Source organism: Ranitomeya imitator, chromosome 3 (assembly GCF_032444005.1).
Source record: "Ranitomeya imitator isolate aRanImi1 chromosome 3, aRanImi1.pri, whole genome shotgun sequence".
Lineage (NCBI taxonomy): Eukaryota > Metazoa > Chordata > Amphibia > Anura > Dendrobatidae > Ranitomeya > Ranitomeya imitator.
Genome location: NC_091284.1, coordinates 223,051,800 through 223,070,470, shown reverse-complemented (window position 1 = coordinate 223,070,470; position 18,671 = coordinate 223,051,800).

Below are 18,671 nucleotides of genomic sequence, written 5' to 3'. Positions count from 1 at the left end.
TAATAGTACGAGCAGCTCTCACTTAAATTTTGCTTGGTCTTCCAGACCTTATTTTGACCTCCACTGTTCCTGTTAACTGTCATTTCTTAATTACATGTCGAATTAAGTAAAGGGAAATTTGAAATTTGTTAATGCTTTACTATCTTCTTATAGCCTTCGGCTTCGTGGGCCTCCACCATTTTTATTTTCAGAATGCTAGGCAGCTGCTTAGAAAAACCCATGCCTGCTTTTTTTGGCACAAGGTTAGAGGAGGCTGTTTTTTCTATAAAACTGGGAAATCACCTGGCTTTTCCTAATGATAATAGTGAACAAGCCATAACCCTAAGGCCTCTTTCACACTTCAGATTTTTGGCATCCGTCGCAATCCGTCGTTTTGGGCAAAAAACGGATCCTGCAAAAGTGCTCGCAGAATGCGTTTTTTGCCCATTGACTTGTATTAGCGACGGATCGCGATGGATGGCCACACGTCGCATCCATTGTGCGACGGATCCGTCGTGTTTTGGCGGACTGTCGGGACAAAAAAGTTCAATGTAACTTGTCCATCGCGTCCGCCATTTTCGACCGCGCATGCGCTGCCGAAACTCCGCCCCCTCCTCCCCGGACTGCAGAATGGGCAGCGGATGCGTCAAAAAACTGCATCTGCTGCCCACGTCGTGCAAAACTTTCACAACGTCTGTCGGTACGTCGGCACGATGCATTGCGACGGACCCGTACCGACGGAAGTGTGAAAGAGGCCTAAGGCTGGGTTCACATTTCGTTTTGGCAGTCCGTTAGACGGACTGCGTTACACCGCGGCATAGCACGGTGAACGCAGTCCATTAACGCCACCATTAATCCCTATGTCAGACGCATCGCTCGCACACTAGCGCACAGCAGCCCGTTAATGCATGTGTTGAACGGGCTGCTGTTAACGCAATGTGAACCTGGCCTAACAGGCTAATTAGGGTCTGAAACCTTGATCAAACTTTTCTGAGCACACAAATCTCAAAGGGTGCCCAAACTTTTGCATAGGCCCATTTCCCTTTTTGAAAATTTTAAAATGTAAAAAATGACTATATGTACAGTTGTGGCCAAAAGTATTGACACCCTGCAATTCTGTCGGATAACTCAGTTTCTTCCTGAAAATGATTGCAATCACAAATTCTTTGGTATTATTATCTTCATTTAATTTGTCTTAAATGAAAAAACACAAAACAGAATGAAGCAAAAAGCAAAACATTGATCGTTTCACACAAAACTCCAAATATGGGCTGTACAAAAGTATTGGCACCCTCAGCCTAATACTTGGCTGCACAACCTTTAGCCAAAATAACTGCGACCAACTGCTTCCGGTAACCATCAATGAGTTTCTTACAATGCTCTGCTGGAATTTTAGACCATTCTTGTTTGGCAAACTGCTCCAGGTCCCTGATATTTGAAGGGTGCCTTCTCCAAACTGCCATTTTTAGATCTCTCCACAGGTGTTCTATGGGATTCAGGTCTGGACACATTGCTGGCCACCTTAGAAGTCTCCAGTGCTTTCTCTCAAACCATTTTCTAGTGCTTTTTGAAGTGTGTTTTGGGTCATTGTCCTGCTGGAAAACCCATGACCTCTGAGGGAGACCCAGCTTTCTCACACTGGACCCTACATTATGCTGCAAAATTTGTTGGTAGTCTTCAGACTTCATAATGCCATGCACACAGTCAAGCAGTCCAGTGCCAGAGGCAGCAAATCAACCCCAAAACATCAGGGAACCTCCGTCATGTTTGACTGTAGGGACCGTGTTCTTTTCTTTGAATGCCTCTTTTTTTCTCCTGCAAACTCTATGTTGATGCCTTTGCCCAAAAACCTCTACTTTTGTTTCATCTGACCAAAGAAATTTCTTCCAAAATGTTTTAGGCTTTTTCAGGTAAGTTTTGGCAAACTCCAGCCTGGCTTTTTCATGTCTCGGGGTAAGAAGTGGGGTCTTCCTGGGTCTCCTACCATACAGTCCCTTTTCATTCAGACGCCTACGGATAGTACGGGTTGACACTGTTGTACCCTCGGACTGCAGCTTGAACTTGTTTGGATGTTAGTCAAGGTTCTTTATCCAACATCCGCACAATCTTGCATTGAAATCTCTTGTCAATTTTTCTTTTCCGTCCACATCTAGGGAGGTTAACCTCAGTGCCATGGGCTTTAAACTTCTTGATGACACTGCGCACGGTAGACACAGGAACAAATACCACTGCACCATGTCAAGACCACATATTACCACCACTTGGTGACCAAATAGCACATACAAGGGACAAATACCACAACACCATTTCCAGACCACATATTACCACCACATAGTGACTGAATACTACAATACTGATCAGTAATAAAACAAAACAAAACACAATACTATCACCATAAGTGCCAGTATACACAGGAGATCTGTACTTAGTATGCATTGTCTGTGTAGAGGTAATACAGAGATCACTGGTGGTATTATACACAGGAGCTCTGTATATAATGTATAGGTAATACAGTGATCACTGGTGACATTGTACACAGGACCTCTGTATATAGTATAAAGTGTATAGTGTCAGTGTATAGGTAACACTGACTCACCAGTGACGTCTCTAGTTGAAGTCCTTCATCTTTCATTCAGCACAGACCGCCATCATTTCTTCCAGCCAGGACTCGTTTCTGCAGGAAATAACACAGTTATCACAAGTTCCGCTTGCAGAACACATTACTTAATTTTTCACAACTTCTACATTGCACCACATGAAGTAAAAAAGGCGATATAGTATCACTCTGCACAGTAACAGTACCGCCCCCCCATTTAAAACAGTCTACTCAAAAAATAAAATAAATACATCACTGCAGTAATAATATCCCTTAATTAGACCCTATGGTAATAATATTCCCCACTCCGGCCCCGTTTATCTCATTCCTGGCTCCAGCCATATGTTCTCGCATCCTGCCCTCATGAGTATCCTTTCTACCCCATATGAGCTCCACATCCTGCCCCATGATACAATCCTACCCCATGTCTTTCATTCTGCCCCGTGTCTCCAATCATGCCCCGTGTCTACATTCTGCCCATGCCTCCAGTCCTGCTCCCAGTGTGTCCAGCAATCTGCCCCAGTGTGTTCAGCATATTACCCACAGTGTGTCCAGCATATTGCCCCAGTGTGTCCAGCATTGCCCCCAGACAGTGTGTCCAGCAATCTGCCCCAGTGTGTCCAGCATATTGCCCCCAGTGTGTCCAGCAATCTGCCCCAGTATGTCCAGCATTGCCCCCAGTGTGTCCAGCAATCTGCCCCAGTATGTCCAATTGTCCAGCATTGCCCCCCAATGTGCCCAGCAATCTGCCCCAGTATGTCCAATTGTCCAGCATTGCCCCCAGTGTGTCCAGCAATCTGCCCCAGTGTCCAGCATTGCCCCAGTGTGTTCAGCAATCTGCTCCAGTGTGTCCTCCAGCATTGCCCCAGTGTGTCCAGCAATCTGCCCCAGTGTGTCCAGCAATCTGCCCCAGTGTCTCCAGCATTGCCCCAGTGTCTCCAGCATTGCCCCCAGTGTCTCCAGCAATCTGCCTCAGTTTGTCCAGCATATTACCCCCAGTGTGACCAGCAATCTGCCCCAGTGTGTCCTCCAGCATTGCCCCAGTGTGTCCAGCAATCTGCCCAAGTGTCTCCAGCATTGCCCCAGTGTCTCCAGCATTTCCCCCAGTGTCTCCAGCAATCTGCCTCAGTGTGTCCAGCATATTACCCCCAGTGTGTCCAGCATTGCCCCAGTGTCTCCAGCATTGCCCCAGTGTGTCCAGAAATCTGCCCCAGTGTCTCCAGCATTGCCCCAGTGTCTCCAGCAAACTGCCCCAGTGTCTCCAGCAATCTGCCCCAGTGTCTCCAGCATTGCCCCAGTGTCTCCAGCATTGCCCCAGTGTCTCCAGCAATCTGCCCCAGTATGTCCAGCATTGCCCCAGTGTCTCCAGCATTGCCCCCAGTGTGTCCAGCAATCTGCCTCAGTGTGTCCAGCATATTACCCCCAGTGTCTCCAGCAATCTGCCCCAGTATGTCCAGTATTGCCCCAGTGTCTCCAGCATTGCCCCCAATGTGTCCAGCAATCTGCCTCAGTGTGTCCTGCATATTACCCCCAGTGTGTCCAGCAATCTACCCCAGTATGTCCAGCATTACCCCAGTGTCTCCAGCATTACCCCCAGTGTGTTCAGCAATCTGCCCCAGTGTCTCCAGCATTGCCCCAGTGTCTCCAGCATTGCCCCAGTGTCTACAGCAATCTGCCCCAGTGTCTACAGCATTGCCCCAGTGTCTCCAGCATTGCCCCAGTGTCTCCAGCATTGCCCCTGTGTCTCCAGCAATCTGCCCCAGTATGTCCAGCATTGCCCCAGTGTCTCCAGCATTTCCCCCAGTGTCTCCAGCAATCTGCCCCAGTGTATCCAGCATTGCCCCAGTGTCTCCAGCATTGCCCCAGTGTCTCCAGCAATCTGCCCCAGTGTCTCCAGCAATCTGCCCCAGTGTCTCCAGCAATCTGCCCCAGTTTCTCCAGCAATCTGCCCCAGTGTCTCCAGCATTGCCCCAGTGTCTACAGCAATCTGCCCCAGTGTCTCCAATTGGCTGGCGGCTGTTGTTAACTATTGACGTGCGGGCGCGTGCCCGCACGTCAATAGGAAACCACCACAGGCAGCGCCGGAAGGGGGCCGGTGAGCAGATGAGATGGGGCCCGATGCGGGCCCCCTCTCTCTGCCTACCGGGTTGGGGGCACACAAATGCCGGCGGCAGTGGGCAATCTGTGCGGTAGCCCAGGGCCCCCCCCCCCCCACACCACTGGGCCCTGGGCTACCGCCCATATTGACCCTCTGATAATCCGCCCCTGGTAAGGTGTGTGGGTTAGGGACAATTAAGGTCATACTCTCGGTAACCTCATTGATAGCCCTTAAGTCATGAACCATTCTGTAGACACTAGGGGAACCCTTGGCTCCTTTTTTTCTTCTTAATGGGATACACAAAGGGGTGTTGCAGGGGGAAGATCTTTGCACCAGAACCCCTGCCTTAACGTACTCTTTAATATCCCTGCTCAGGGCCATTGATTTGACTAGATTTAAGGGGTATTGCCTTAACCAAGGACGAGTGGTTCCTTCTCTTAGTATATCATGCTAGGGGGAATGGGCAGCCGACCCACATCAGATTTTCCCCTTGCCCAAACGGTGTCTGGTACCTGACTCTTTTCCCTGTCCTCAGACATTCTGGTGTCTGGTGTTACTTTCACTACTGTTGCCATATACACCATTTCTGCAATATTACACAAGTGTTTATATAAGTCACACATTAATGTCCAAATATTTATACCCATATTTGATTGGGTAGAGTACCCCTTAAAGAACTAAATTTGATTCACAAAATATGTTACCAAAAGAAAATTATGTAAATGAATATATATATATAATTACGAAAGATACTGAGTCATAAAATGGGGGAGCACAATGCCATAGGCCACAGCAATGTACAATTCTAAGAAAGTAGCAGCCCTATATAAATCCATAACGAACAGTTCCAAATACAAAAAGAAGGGATTTGAAAAATACCAAATATCGATGTCAGTTGCTTGCGATAAGGTACAAGAAGTGGAAAAGACAAATAAACAGTGACTATGGTTTGAGCCAATATAATGAATGACTAAAAAACTATATATCATATGAAGACAACCTAGAAATACACGGTAACTATACCATCTTGTGTAAAGGTACCTTCACACTAAACGACGCTGCAACGATCCAGACAACGATCCGGATCGCTGCAGCGTCGCTGTTTGGTCGCTGGAGAGCTGTCACACAGACCGCTCTCCAGCGACCAACGATGCCGGTAACCAGGGTAAACATCGGGTTACTAAGCGCAGGGCCGCGCTTAGTAACCCGATGTTTACCCTGGTTACCATCCTAAAAGTAAAAAAAACAAACGCTTCATACTTACCTTCTGCTGTCTGTCCCTGGCGCTGTGCTTCTCTGTACTGGCTGTGAGCACAGAGGCCGGAAAGCACAGCGGTGACGTCACCGCTCTGCTTTCCGGCCGCTGTGCTCACAGTGAGTGCAGGAAAGCACAGCGCCGGGGACAGACAGCGGAAGGTAAGTATGAAGCGTTTGTTTTTTTTACTTTTAGGATGGTAACCAGGGTAAACATCGGGTTACTAAGCGTGGCCCTGCACTTAGTAACCCGATGTTTACCCTGGTTACCAGCGAAGACATCGCTGAATCGGCGTCACACACGCCAATTCAGTGATGTCAGCGGGAGATCCAGTGACAAAATAAAGTTCTGGCCTTCTAGCCCCGACCAACGACATCACAACAGGATTCTGATCGCTGCTGCGTGTCAAACTGAACTATATCGCTAGCCAGGACGCTGCAACGTCACCGATCGCTAGCGATATCGTTTAGTGTGAAGGTACCTTAAGGAAAACTACTAAACTGGCAAATGGATGGAATTAAGTGTAACTGTGATAGGGCATGATTTACCTGTGGTATAATGTGCACGTGGAAGACCCTGGCGTCCCTCTGCCCCAAGTGTTTAAATGAAAAGGGGACTTGTGACTAATACCCTCAGGAGAGTACTGTATAGTGCCTAGACAGCACTCAATTCTGCTCCCAGCAAATTCATAGGGGGATTGTCACTAGCACTAAGTTTGTAAGCACCTCTTGGCTGTCTCGTGATTCTAGTCTTTTCTTGTTTAGTCATATGGGCTTCAGTCGCTTGTCCCTCTACCCTCACGTATTCCACAGTCTCGTCAGTAATCATGTCTGGTAGTATCAAGTCTTTGTGTACCACAGTTCCGGCTGCCCCAGTGTCAGTCAAGAATTCTGTCTCTTTCCCTCCCAGCATTGGTATGGTGGTCATCAAGGCAGGACCAGGTCCGGAGGGGACAAGAACAGGGCACACATTTGTCACTGGGTTGTCAGTTTCCTAATGTGAAGGTGAAGGAGGTGGAAGATTGGTCTGAGTGTCCACTTTCTCCACAATTCCAGCACTTCACTGTTTCTAAGTCCTTAGATCCCTTACTATGTCTCTACTGTTTTCCTTGTACTCCAGCATACATGACACGTCGTCTTATTGTCCTAGTTTGTTCAACTTCTTTAGCAACCTTCAGGAGGTCTTTGGATCTACATTTCTCCATTCAGGTCTGGCTGTCTGTACTGCGTCTCGTAAGCCTTTTGTCATACTGTCAATGAATGTATTTACCAATATTTTGACATCAAGTGGGTTTGTAATGACCAGAGGTCCGAATAAGATCCAGTGAGTCACAAACCAAGACCAAGGCAGAAATCTCCAACGGTATTTACTCAAAGGCAAAATAATCAAGGTAATATGGAGAATATTAAGGCAGATGCACCCCAAAGATACACTAATTCAGCAGCAGCTGAAATCACTGTGCCACTCAAAGGTCTCCTGAGAACTGTGTACTACAACAGACTAGTAAGAAATTTACCTAACAGGCAACTAAAAACAGGAACAAGTGTAAATTGAATGTAGTGTTATTAAGGGAGCCCCTGGAATGGCACATTGAGTATAACTTACACAACTCTAATATAAGATACACCTCTAAAGTAACAATTTAACACTCTGAGCAGAGATACCCGGGTATCTATAACTATGGTACCGTATCCTGAGATGGATTTCCTCTCAGGCAGGAATCCGCAGAGGCTGTAGCCAGTTCATATCTTCAGCGCCAATAAGTTACAGCAAGCTCCTCTTGTCTTGTCGGCCGATGCCGAGCCCAAACGCCGGGGACTTAGTTAGTGGTCTCACGATGTAGTCTCTGCTTCTGTAGCTCCTAGGAATGGTTCCACGACAATCCGTCCGTCTCTGTATCAGCAGTCTGTCCAGACTTGTTCCTCCACTCAATGCACAGGGAATCCACAGACTTCTAAATTCGTACTGGGTTCTTAGCAAAGTCTCCGTCTTTTCTTAGATAAAGGGTTAGCTCCTCTCCAGGAAACGTTAGCAACACAAGTCTCTCACAGAGTTAAACAAAAGGTTAGCTCTTCTCCAGGGGAACGTTAGCAACAAAAAGTCTCTCAAAAGCTTCTTTTCCTCCAAAAACACTTGCAGTAAATCCACACAGTCTCTTTTTAAGATCTCACAGCAGCTTCTCCTTTTCTTCCCGCCTTTTCTCTCTCAGCTCTCACTTCCTACTTTCACTTTACACTCGAGACACTAGACCCCACCCCGCAGCACACATTGTCTCTGGGAGGTCTGTCCTCTGCTGCAACAGGCAAAAACCACAGGGTCCTAGTGCCCTCTCAGTGGGACTACAGTTCACCCTCTTACATGCCACCCCACTAGAGGTTGGCGTCCTCGACATACCTTCCCACTCAAATTCATCTTGAGCATATCGCTGAGGCGGTATTCCTGCCGTAGATCGTGTAGTTCTCCTGAGTCCTACATCAACAGGTGCGACCTTAGAGGGAGCTAGAGTCTCTTCCGTGGTCGTGTTAGTGGGCGTAAGTGGAGTTGTCTCCTCCTGCGGCTCGATGTCCTGTGATACAGCGTCAGGACCAAGCAGTTGACCTGATGCACTCTCCTCAACAACATCCTCCATATCCCCAACATTCTCATCACCCGAGGCCAGATCGGTCACAGGGGGCAAATAAGCAGGCGCAGGAGTAAGCACACCATCAAACTCAAGATCATTCAGAGCTTCCGCCCCTTGGAACATGGCCTCTGGCTCTAGGGGGGTAGGCGCCGAATCTTCAAACCAGCACCGTTGTAACATGTTATGATGCAAATTACGGGTTGGCCCCCCTGTCCCCACCGGTTCGACCTCGTACACTGGAATCTCAGGGTTCACCTGTTTTTTTATCAGATACGGTATCGCCTCCCATCGGTCACTCAGCTTTCCTGACCGTCGTTTTGTCCTCACCAACACTCTGTCCCCCGGAGAGAACAGCTCTGTTTGTACAGGTCGCGTGTCCTTATGGACCACCTGTCGAAGGCGGTCGCCCACCACCTGATGCACCACCCTCAACCGCCGCCGATGCTCTTGTACCCACTCGGATGCAGTCCGAAGGGGGGCGGAGGAGGGATCTGGCATGTTCAAATCCTCCATGTCTCGGCCAGGTCTACCAAACATCAACATGTGTGGTGAGTAACCAGTAGTACTGTGCACCCTGTTATTGTAAGCCCACATCAATTCGGGGAGATACTCAGGCCAGCATGTCTGTTGCTGACTCTCTAAGGACCTCAACATTTGCAACAGGGTCCGATTAAAACGCTCACACGCCCCGTTACCCTGAGGGTGGTAAGGCGTTGTTCTCGACTGCTCGATACCATAGAGCTGGTGCAACTCTTTCATCAGCGTCCCCTGAAAGCAGGCCCCTTGATCTGAATGTATTCTCTGCGGACACCCGAACACTTGGAAGAAATGTCGACACACTGCCTCAGCCGCCGACTTGGCCGTCTGATCTCTTGTCGGCACCGCTACAGCATACTTGGTAAAGTGATCTGTCATCACCAGGCAATAGGAGTACCCTGACGTAGAGTACCCTATCAACACGTAGTCAATCATGAGTAGCTCTAGTGGAGCTGAAGTCTTAATAGACTGTGTGGGAGCCCGCTGCTCAGGGCTTTTGTTGAGCCCACAAATTCGGCACTGCCGACACGCGTCGGCCACCATCCCTCCCAACTCAGGGCAGTAGAGGACTCGCTGCAACCACTGAAGTGTCTTTTCACTTCCAAAGTGGGCCCCCTTCTCATGCGCCTCACGAGCGACCACTGGCCCTATCCCCACAGGAATTATCAGTTGGTACCGATGCTGCAGCTCCGATGGCAGGTACACCTTACGATACAAAAGACCTTGCTCCACACACAATTTATCCCATTGTCGAAGGAGTTTCATTCCTTCCATGGACAACTGAGCCTTGTCCTCTGCACTGGGCCAGGCCTTGTTTTGTACCCAACGGCGCACAAGTGCAATGTCCGGACACTCATCCTGGACTCTTGTCCAATCTGAGGGTGTTTTACCCAGGACACAGGGCATCCCGGTGGCCACCCCACTTGAGTGTACCACACTTTGGAAGATAGGTATCTGCCCCAAAGCTGGAGTTTCAGTATCCTCAAGTTGTTCGTCAACATCTTCCCCGGATGACCCAAGGGGCACCCTTGACAATGCATCTGCATTGCCGTTCTCTCGACCAGAGCGAAATTTAATGCGGTAATTGAACTTGGCCAGTCTGGCGACCCACCGCTGCTCCAATGCCCCCAGTTTTGCATTCTCTAAGTGAGCTAGCGGGTTGTTATCTGTCATGACTAGCACCTCAGCCCCTGTTAGATACTCGGCGAAGCGTTCTGTCATTGCCCACACCAGGGCCAGCAATTCCAGCCGGAATGAGCTGTAGTTAGCCGGATTTCGCTCGGAGTCTCTTAAAGATCTGCTGCCATAAGAAATCACTCGTTCTCGGCCATCCTGCACCTGTGCTAGTACTGCCCCCAACCCATGAAGACTACCATCGGTATACAACAAAAAAGGGGTGTCAAACCGGGCGTAGGCCAGCAATGGGGCACTCGTTAGGGCGGTTTTCACTCCATCAAATGCCTTTTTCTGTAGGGGCCCCCATGGAATGGGGCGATTTCGAGGACCCAGCGCTGTCCCTCTCAAAAGTTCATTCAAGGGACTCACCACTTGTGAGAATTTAGGCACAAACCGCCGATAGTATCCTGCTAGGCCCAGGAAGGCCCGCACTTCTCGCAGGTCACAAGGAGGTGGCCACTCTTGTACCGCCTTAATCTTACTGGCTAAAGGTAGTACCCCGTCCGGGGTCACCAGATGCCCCAAATATTCAATCTGGTTTCGTAACAGTTGACATTTTTTTGGCTTTATTTTCAGGCCGTAGCTCTTGAGCCGCCGGAGAACTTGACGCAGCTTCTCCAGATGATCTTCAAATGAGGTTCCGAACACCACAATGTCGTCTAGATATATCAGGACTGATTCAAAATTTAGATCGCCCAAGCAATGTTCCATCAGGCGTTGGAAGGTTCCTGGGGCGGTAGCGAGGCCAAAGGGCATCCGGTTGAACTCAAAGAGCCCCATTGGCAAGACAAACGCCGTCTTGGCCCGATCTTTTTCAGCCATTGGGACCTGCCAGTACCCGCTTGCCAAATCCAATGTTGAGAAATACTTGGCCCGACCCAGGGCCGACAGGGATTCTTCAATACGGGGTAAAGGATATGCGTCCCGTACGGTGTGGGCATTCAATTTCCGATAGTCCACACAAAATCGGAGTGTCCCATCCTTCTTGCGGACCAAGACTACAGGGGCCGCCCAGGGACTCCGGCTCTCTCGGATCACTTGGTTGTCCAGCATACTGGCCACCATGCTCTTCACCTCTTGATAGAGCGCCGGAGGAATTTGACGATATCTTTCTCTAATGGGTGGAGTATCCCCCGTTGGAATCTCATGCTCAATCGTCTGGGTACACCCGAAGTCCTCTCCATGTCGGGAAAATGTCTCTTGATGTTCCCACAAAACTCTCTCCAACTGCACGGGGGTCAGCTTCTCCCGATCCACTCCCATCTGCTCCATGATCACATGAACATTCCATTCCTCCGTAGGAGGTTCAGTCCGGCCTACCTCGACCGCGAATGTCCAGGATGACTGTTGGTCTGGTCGCAATTCGAACCCTGCATTTTCCGGCACCTTCTCTGCCGGCACGAACAGTTCAGCCAGTATGGTCCCAGCGGGAATTGCAACAGCTTCATCTAAAACATTGATGCATCGGACCGGCACTCGTCCATTCTTCACAATCGCCAAAGACCGGGCCACATGTACCTTGGCAAATGAGGAACCCTCTCGGGCGGGCTCAAGTAGCACTTCAAGCCCATTCAATCTCTGTGCAGCTCCCACAGGCAGCATTAAGAGTTCCTCTTGTCTGGGTCCCAGCAGGATCGGGGCCCTCGAAGTCACTCGGACCCGGCCCACCCGGCCACCTGGGACCTCACTTTTCAGCAAGTCGCAACTCAGCACTAGACGGTGTAGAATTCTCTGTGTGGGTCGGTGTCTTGTCGCACGGGCCCAGTATCGGGGTCCTTCACTGGCATACATCTGGTGATTCAAATCTCGCAGCACGTTCATTCCGAGCGTCACTTCCATCCCTCTTCTAGGGGGGTGATCCACCAGTACTACCCCTTTCTGCCCCAGCTCTTGACCAAACATTTTTAGTTGCATCCACACGATCCCTTTGACTGACAATTGACCATTATTTGCGGCGGTCAGTCGTATCACTCGGCCATCCTCTGGAATCACTAGTCGACTGAAGTATCTCTCATATACTTCTAGAGGCATTATAGTACATTCGGATCCCGTGTCAACCAAGCACCTCATCTTCCGCCCTTCAAACTCTGCTTCTATCACTGGACTACATGCAAACAAATCTTGTTCATTCAGTCGAGGGCTTTGTGTGGGTGGGGCCGCTGCTGCTTGCCCTTTCATGGCAGCGGCCGGAAGTTTAAAGCCGGCGACGGGGTTTCTGCGGCTGTAAGCGCCCGGCAGTAACGCGAGATGTGTCCCTGGCGGCCACACTTCCAGCAGGTGATTGTTCCTCGTGGGCGAGGGCTTGACTCATTCTGACAGGACGACCTGGCCATTTGCGGGGTCACCGTTCCAGGGGGTGGGGCAGGAGGTTCCCGTGAGGGGGTAGAGGCGGGATCAACTGTCAGTTGAGACAATTTCAGCTTCAACTCCTTCACCTCAGCACGCAAAGCTTGTACCACGCTTACAAGCCCCTCTCCCCCCGACCCTGATGACACACCTTCCTCCAGCTGGGCACTGTTCACTGACCCCTCGGGAACATAGGCTGATTTCTCTTCCCTTTCCACTGCAGCTCGGTAAATCTGCCAGAAAGATAACTCTGGTGCAACCCGGGCCATTTCCAACAGCTTGTCCCGGAGAAGTCTATGGGCTAAACCGGTGATGAATTGGTCCCGGAGCAAGCGGTCTACCTCCCGGAACGCCCCCATGGCCCCCGGGTCTAGTCGCTGCATCTCATTCAACATCTCTTGTAAAATATTAGAGTACTGCATCAGGGACTCACACTCTCTCTGGGGACGATTAAAGAATAGGGACCGAAGCTGGGCCACACGCGCTCGGCCCCCCAAACTCCCCTCTAACAGTTCCAAAATCTTTTCTAATGTATCCCTCTCTGATTCTGGGCGCACCATCACCATACGCCTAATATCACCCTCCAGTGCATTTAATGCCAGCTCAGCGCGTAACGCGGGGGTCAAATTACACATGCGCAGAATACTCCGGATTCTCTCAGCCCAATCTTGCAACGCCATATTGCGCCCATCGTATTTCGGCATGTGCTGAAGTAAAGCTCCTACAGGCACATACCCTCCCGGAGTCGCAGCGGCTGCCAGGGGAACCCCAACCCCCGAGGAGGATGCGGATACAGCGGGGTCATTTCCACCCTCGCCCTCGTCCATGACAAACACTGGATCCTGCCGACTACGCCAAAAATGTAATGACCAGAGGTCCGAATAAGATCCAGTGAGTCACAAACCAAGACCAAGGCAGAAATCTCCAACGGTATTTACTCAAAGGCAAAATAATCAAGGTAATATGGAGAATATTAAGGCAGATGCACCCCAAAGATACACTAATTCAGCAGCAGCTGAAATCACTGTGCCACTCAAAGGTCTCCTGAGAACTGTGTACTACAACAGACTAGTAAGAAATTTACCTAACAGGCAACTAAAAACAGGAACAAGTGTAAATTGAATGTAGTGTTATTAAGGGAGCCCCTGGAATGGCACATTGAGTATAACTTACACAACTCTAATATAAGATACACCTCTAAAGTAACAATTTAACACTCTGAGCAGAGATACCCGGGTATCTATAACTATGGTACCGTATCCTGAGATGGATTTCCTCTCAGGCAGGAATCCGCAGAGGCTGTAGCCAGTTCATATCTTCAGCGCCAATAAGTTACAGCAAGCTCCTCTTGTCTTGTCAGCCGATGCCGAGCCCAAACGCCGGGGACTTAGTTAGTGGTCTCATGATGTAGTCTCTGCTTCTGTAGCTCCTAGGAATGGTTCCACGACAATCCGTCCGTCTCTTTATCAGCAGTCTGTCCAGACTTGTTCCTCCACTCAATGCACAGGGAATCCACAGACTTCTAAATTCGTACTGGGTTCTTAGCAAAGTCTCCGTCTTTTCTTAGATAAAGGGTTAGCTCCTCTCCAGGAAACGTTAGCAACACAAGTCTCTCACAGAGTTAAACAAAAGGTTAGCTCTTCTCCAGGGGAACGTTAGCAACAAAAAGTCTCTCAAAAGCTTCTTTTCCTCCAAAAACACTTGCAGTAAATCCACACAGTCTCTTTTTAAGATCTCACAGCAGCTTCTCCTTTTCTTCCCGCCTTTTCTCTCTCAGCTCTCACTTCCTACTTTCACTTTACACTCGAGACACTAGACCCCACCCCGCAGCACACATTGTCTCTGGGAGGTCTGTCCTCTGCTGCAACAGGCAAAAACCACAGGGTCCTAGTGACCTCTCAGTGGGACTACAGTTCACCCTCTTACAGGTTTACTGGACTGTACCCCATGTCTGCCCATTTCAGCGGTAACCGTCCAAAGTACATCTCTACACTCTCTCCTTTTGTCACATCTGTAAAAGTCTTAATTTGCGTCCTAGTACGTCGCCTGCTTTTGTGCTCACTAACTCTCTAGGTCTGCTCAGGTGCACTTATACGTCCATCATATTGTCTTTCTTCGTCTGTAAAATGGGAAAGGTTGGTTCTCAGGGTCAGCCAATTGTTTTAGCGTAGCTAGCTAGTCAGAGGGCTTCCAGGGATATTACTCCTGTATCTGTCCTACCCTACCTGATGTGGTTGGTTCTCTGGTGGTGGGAGTGACTAGATGTCCGGTTGGGGGTGACATGACAAGCTGGTCTACAGCTCCTTCCCAAAAGGATTACTGTCAGCTTACTCCCAAAAAGTCAATGTCCCCACTACCCACTAACCACAATCCTGTGTCAGCTTCTTACAGTATGTCACTACATGTGATCTTGTCTGGACAGGATTCAGTGCAATTCACTTAGGTCAAGTTGCAGAACAGATCATACAAGTATTTCTCCAGTCTGGGTTTGTCTGACCACAATGTTTACAAGTCCATCTGTCTTGTCTTGGTCTCTGGTTATACAAAGGTATGACCGTAGCAGTAATGTGTCGGTCATAGTCGGACTTTTGAGCATCAAAACATTCATAATACACCTTATTTCCGTCCTGCTGCACTCTCTCAGATACCATTTATTCACTTGCTATTTTCTTCCCTTGTCTGTGCCTTTTTGTACATCCAAACATCCACACTCTGGCATTTTTGCCTTTTTCAATATTGGTCTCACATCGTTCACTGCTTCCTTTTTCAATCTGTGCAGCGGTTCTGGATCCCATTGGGGGCCCTGACTGCACACAGAACAAGTTGCCCATGGCTTCAACTTATTCACTCAAACAACTCACCTCTAAAAATGCCCTTTTTAGTGTGCCTTGCCTTAACCAGGCGGCCACACGTGACAAGTCAGAGCGAGTGTCAAGGTTTAGCGGGCAGGTTACAGCACCTACCACCCGGTAGACCTAAAGGATTTAGCAGGCAAGTTACACCACCTACCACCCGGTAGATCAGCTGGCTATCTCATCTCCATGGAACGGCAAGGTTACACCACCTATGTGCCGTAAGCTGACTGTAGCAGGAAGACTCATCTACTACATCAGCCGTGCAGTTGGCTACCTCCTCTGTTGATCCTCAATTTGCTATATATCAATATCAATTACTCAACTTGAAGCAGGTGAACCTTTTTACCAGTCTTTCAATCACTTACAAGTTTCCTCTAAAATAGGCACAGTTCTTTTACTTTCAAATTCCAACTTCAACTTACGATATTTCTTTCTACTTAAATACATACAGTACTATTGCTTTAAACACAAATCTCTCAGCGCGTACTTCACCAAGGACAGAATATTCAGAGCTCCATATTCTTCAGCGCAGCTGCATGGCCCCCCTTCCTCTGGCCCGCAGCACAGAGAGGAGAAATTACAAGCAATTTGCGCAGGGGTTCATCCCTCCCATCAGGTATAAACACAGATAAGAGCTTGGTGTCTAATACAAAGAAAAAGAATGCAGCAGTTTTCAGACTTAATCTCTACAAAACATTCATCCTCTCGGAATTAAAAACAGTTTCTCTATACAGACAGATCACTGCACAACTTGAATATGCTGATTCTGACCGTGTCCGGCCAAAACACATATAGAAACCTATCCAATGTCAAACCATATATAACACGGGTTTCACTGAATCTCAGATGTAAATTAAATGTACATTAAAAATATCCACAACTCATTCATCCTGGACAATCAACAACAGTTAGATAAGTAATGATACTTATGTGATCACTCATACAGGGATTGCTGTTTTCCTTTCCTTTCACTTTTCAGTTGATTTTTACAAGAAGAAAATCCCTTATCTCAATCACTCCACCTAATTCAGCTCAAACTGAGTTGAATAATGTCTTCTGTCACATACAGAGGACCACACCTAACGGAACCTGTTGTGAATTCTGTGGCCAAGCTCCCTCCTGTGGTCGTGAGTGGTACTTCGGCTGGTTCTGTCTATGAGCTTCCTTTGGTGGATGAGAGTGGTACTGCGGCTTCTGAGTTTCCTTCCTCAGGTGATGAGGTTAAGTCGTTAGGTGCTGCTCTATTTAACTCCACCTAGTGCTTTGATCCTGGCCTCCAGTCAATGTTCTAGTATTGGTCTTGCTTTCTCCTGGATCGTTCCTGTGGCCTGTCTATCCTGCATAAGCTAAGTTTTGCTTGTGTTATTTTTGTTTGCTATTTTTTCTGTCCAGCTTGCTATATTGGTTTTTCTTGCTTGCTGGAAGCTCTGGGACGCAGAGGGAGCACCTCCGTACCGTTAGTCGGTGCGGAGGGTCTTTTTGCCCCCTCTGCGTGGTTGTTTGTAGGGTTTTGTGTTGACCGCAAAGCAATCTTTCCTATCTTCGGTCTGTTCAGTAAGTTGGGCCTCACTTTGCTAAATCTATTTCATCTCTGCGTTTGTATTTTCATCTCAACTCACAGTCATTATATGTGGGGGGCTGCCTTTTCCTTTGGGGTATTTCTCTGAGGCAAGCTAGGCTTTTTATTCTTTCTTAGGGCTAGCTAGTTTCTCAGGCTGTGCTCGAGGCGCATAGGACTGGTCAGGAGCAGTCCACGGCTACCTCTAGTGTGGTTGGATAGGATTAGGGATTGTGGTCAGCAGAGTTCCCACGTCTCAGAGCTCGTCCTATGTTTTTGGTAATTGTCAGGTCACTTTGTGTGCTCTGAACCTCAAGGTCCATTGTGGTTCTGAATTACCTGTTCATAACAGGAACCCCTCATTAATCAGGGATTTACTTATTTATCCCTTATACTCATTTATTCACCTCTCATCTCATTCAGAGATTCTCATAGACATACATACATACAAGGTTCACACAGCCTGCCTATTTTGCACTTTGTAATTAACACAACTCTATATAAAAAAAACTGCAGCAGTGTCTACTGACACTCTGAAAGCACTTTAAGGCCAAACAACAAAAACCACAGCCTTATACAAAATACAGCTTCATATAATGTACTGCCCATCCAAAATGACCAAAATAACAACACTGCACAGAGTCTATCCCAGCTCTGTATTACACACACACACTAAACAAATACACAACCAATTAGGATATTGACATATAATACAGATAACAATTATCACCATTATTACTCTATTATTCAAATCTCATACGGACATAAACAGACAAAACACAAAACTCACTGGTGATGTGGATTCTTTGAACCATGCTCGCAGCCTTTTACCCAGAGGTATGCAGAGATCCAGAAGAGAGATTGCAAGTGCAAAACAGATTGTAAGAATACATTTCTCACCTTGCTGCAGCTGGTGTTTTGCATGTCCAATCTCCCAGAAAGCTCCCACATACGGATTCTGAATGGGCTGGTCACACGGCCCCGGTCGGGCGCCAAAACTGTCGTAGCTGTTTTCGTTCTGACCCAATGTCAGCTGACAGATCACCAGTGAGGGCCAAATTGTGGAATTACGCCCGTCATTTTGCAAGCGCGCTTGAAGACAAAAAGACACCTCACACCTTCTGTGAGCAAGTCACTTTTATCTGAAGTAATAGAGCAAGAAGCAATATTTTATACCATTTACAATAAATGTAATTCTTAATGCAATTCATGTAGCCCCCACCATCACCCAGGGTCATACTGACCTTTATTCTCTCATGTACCAAATAACATGTTGTGACTGACTATTGAGAACATACATTATAAGAAGTGTAGTCTCCTTGAAGCGGAGACACTAAGACTACTGCATCAACAGATTCTAGTAATTCTAGCAATTAAAGGCAAAAGGCATTTAAAGGCAAACTATTAACCCTTCTATATCACTGTCAAGAGACGTAAATCTCTCACCGTTGAGAACGTATCTAAATAAGGCTACTTTCACACTAGCGTTGTTTGCTGTACGTCGCAATGCGTCGTTGTGGAGAAAAACCGCATCCTGCAAATGTGCCCGCAGGATGCGTTTTTTCTCCATAGACTTGTATTAGCGACGCATTGCAACGTATTGCCACACGTCACATCCGTCATGCGACGGATGCGTCATGTTTTGGCG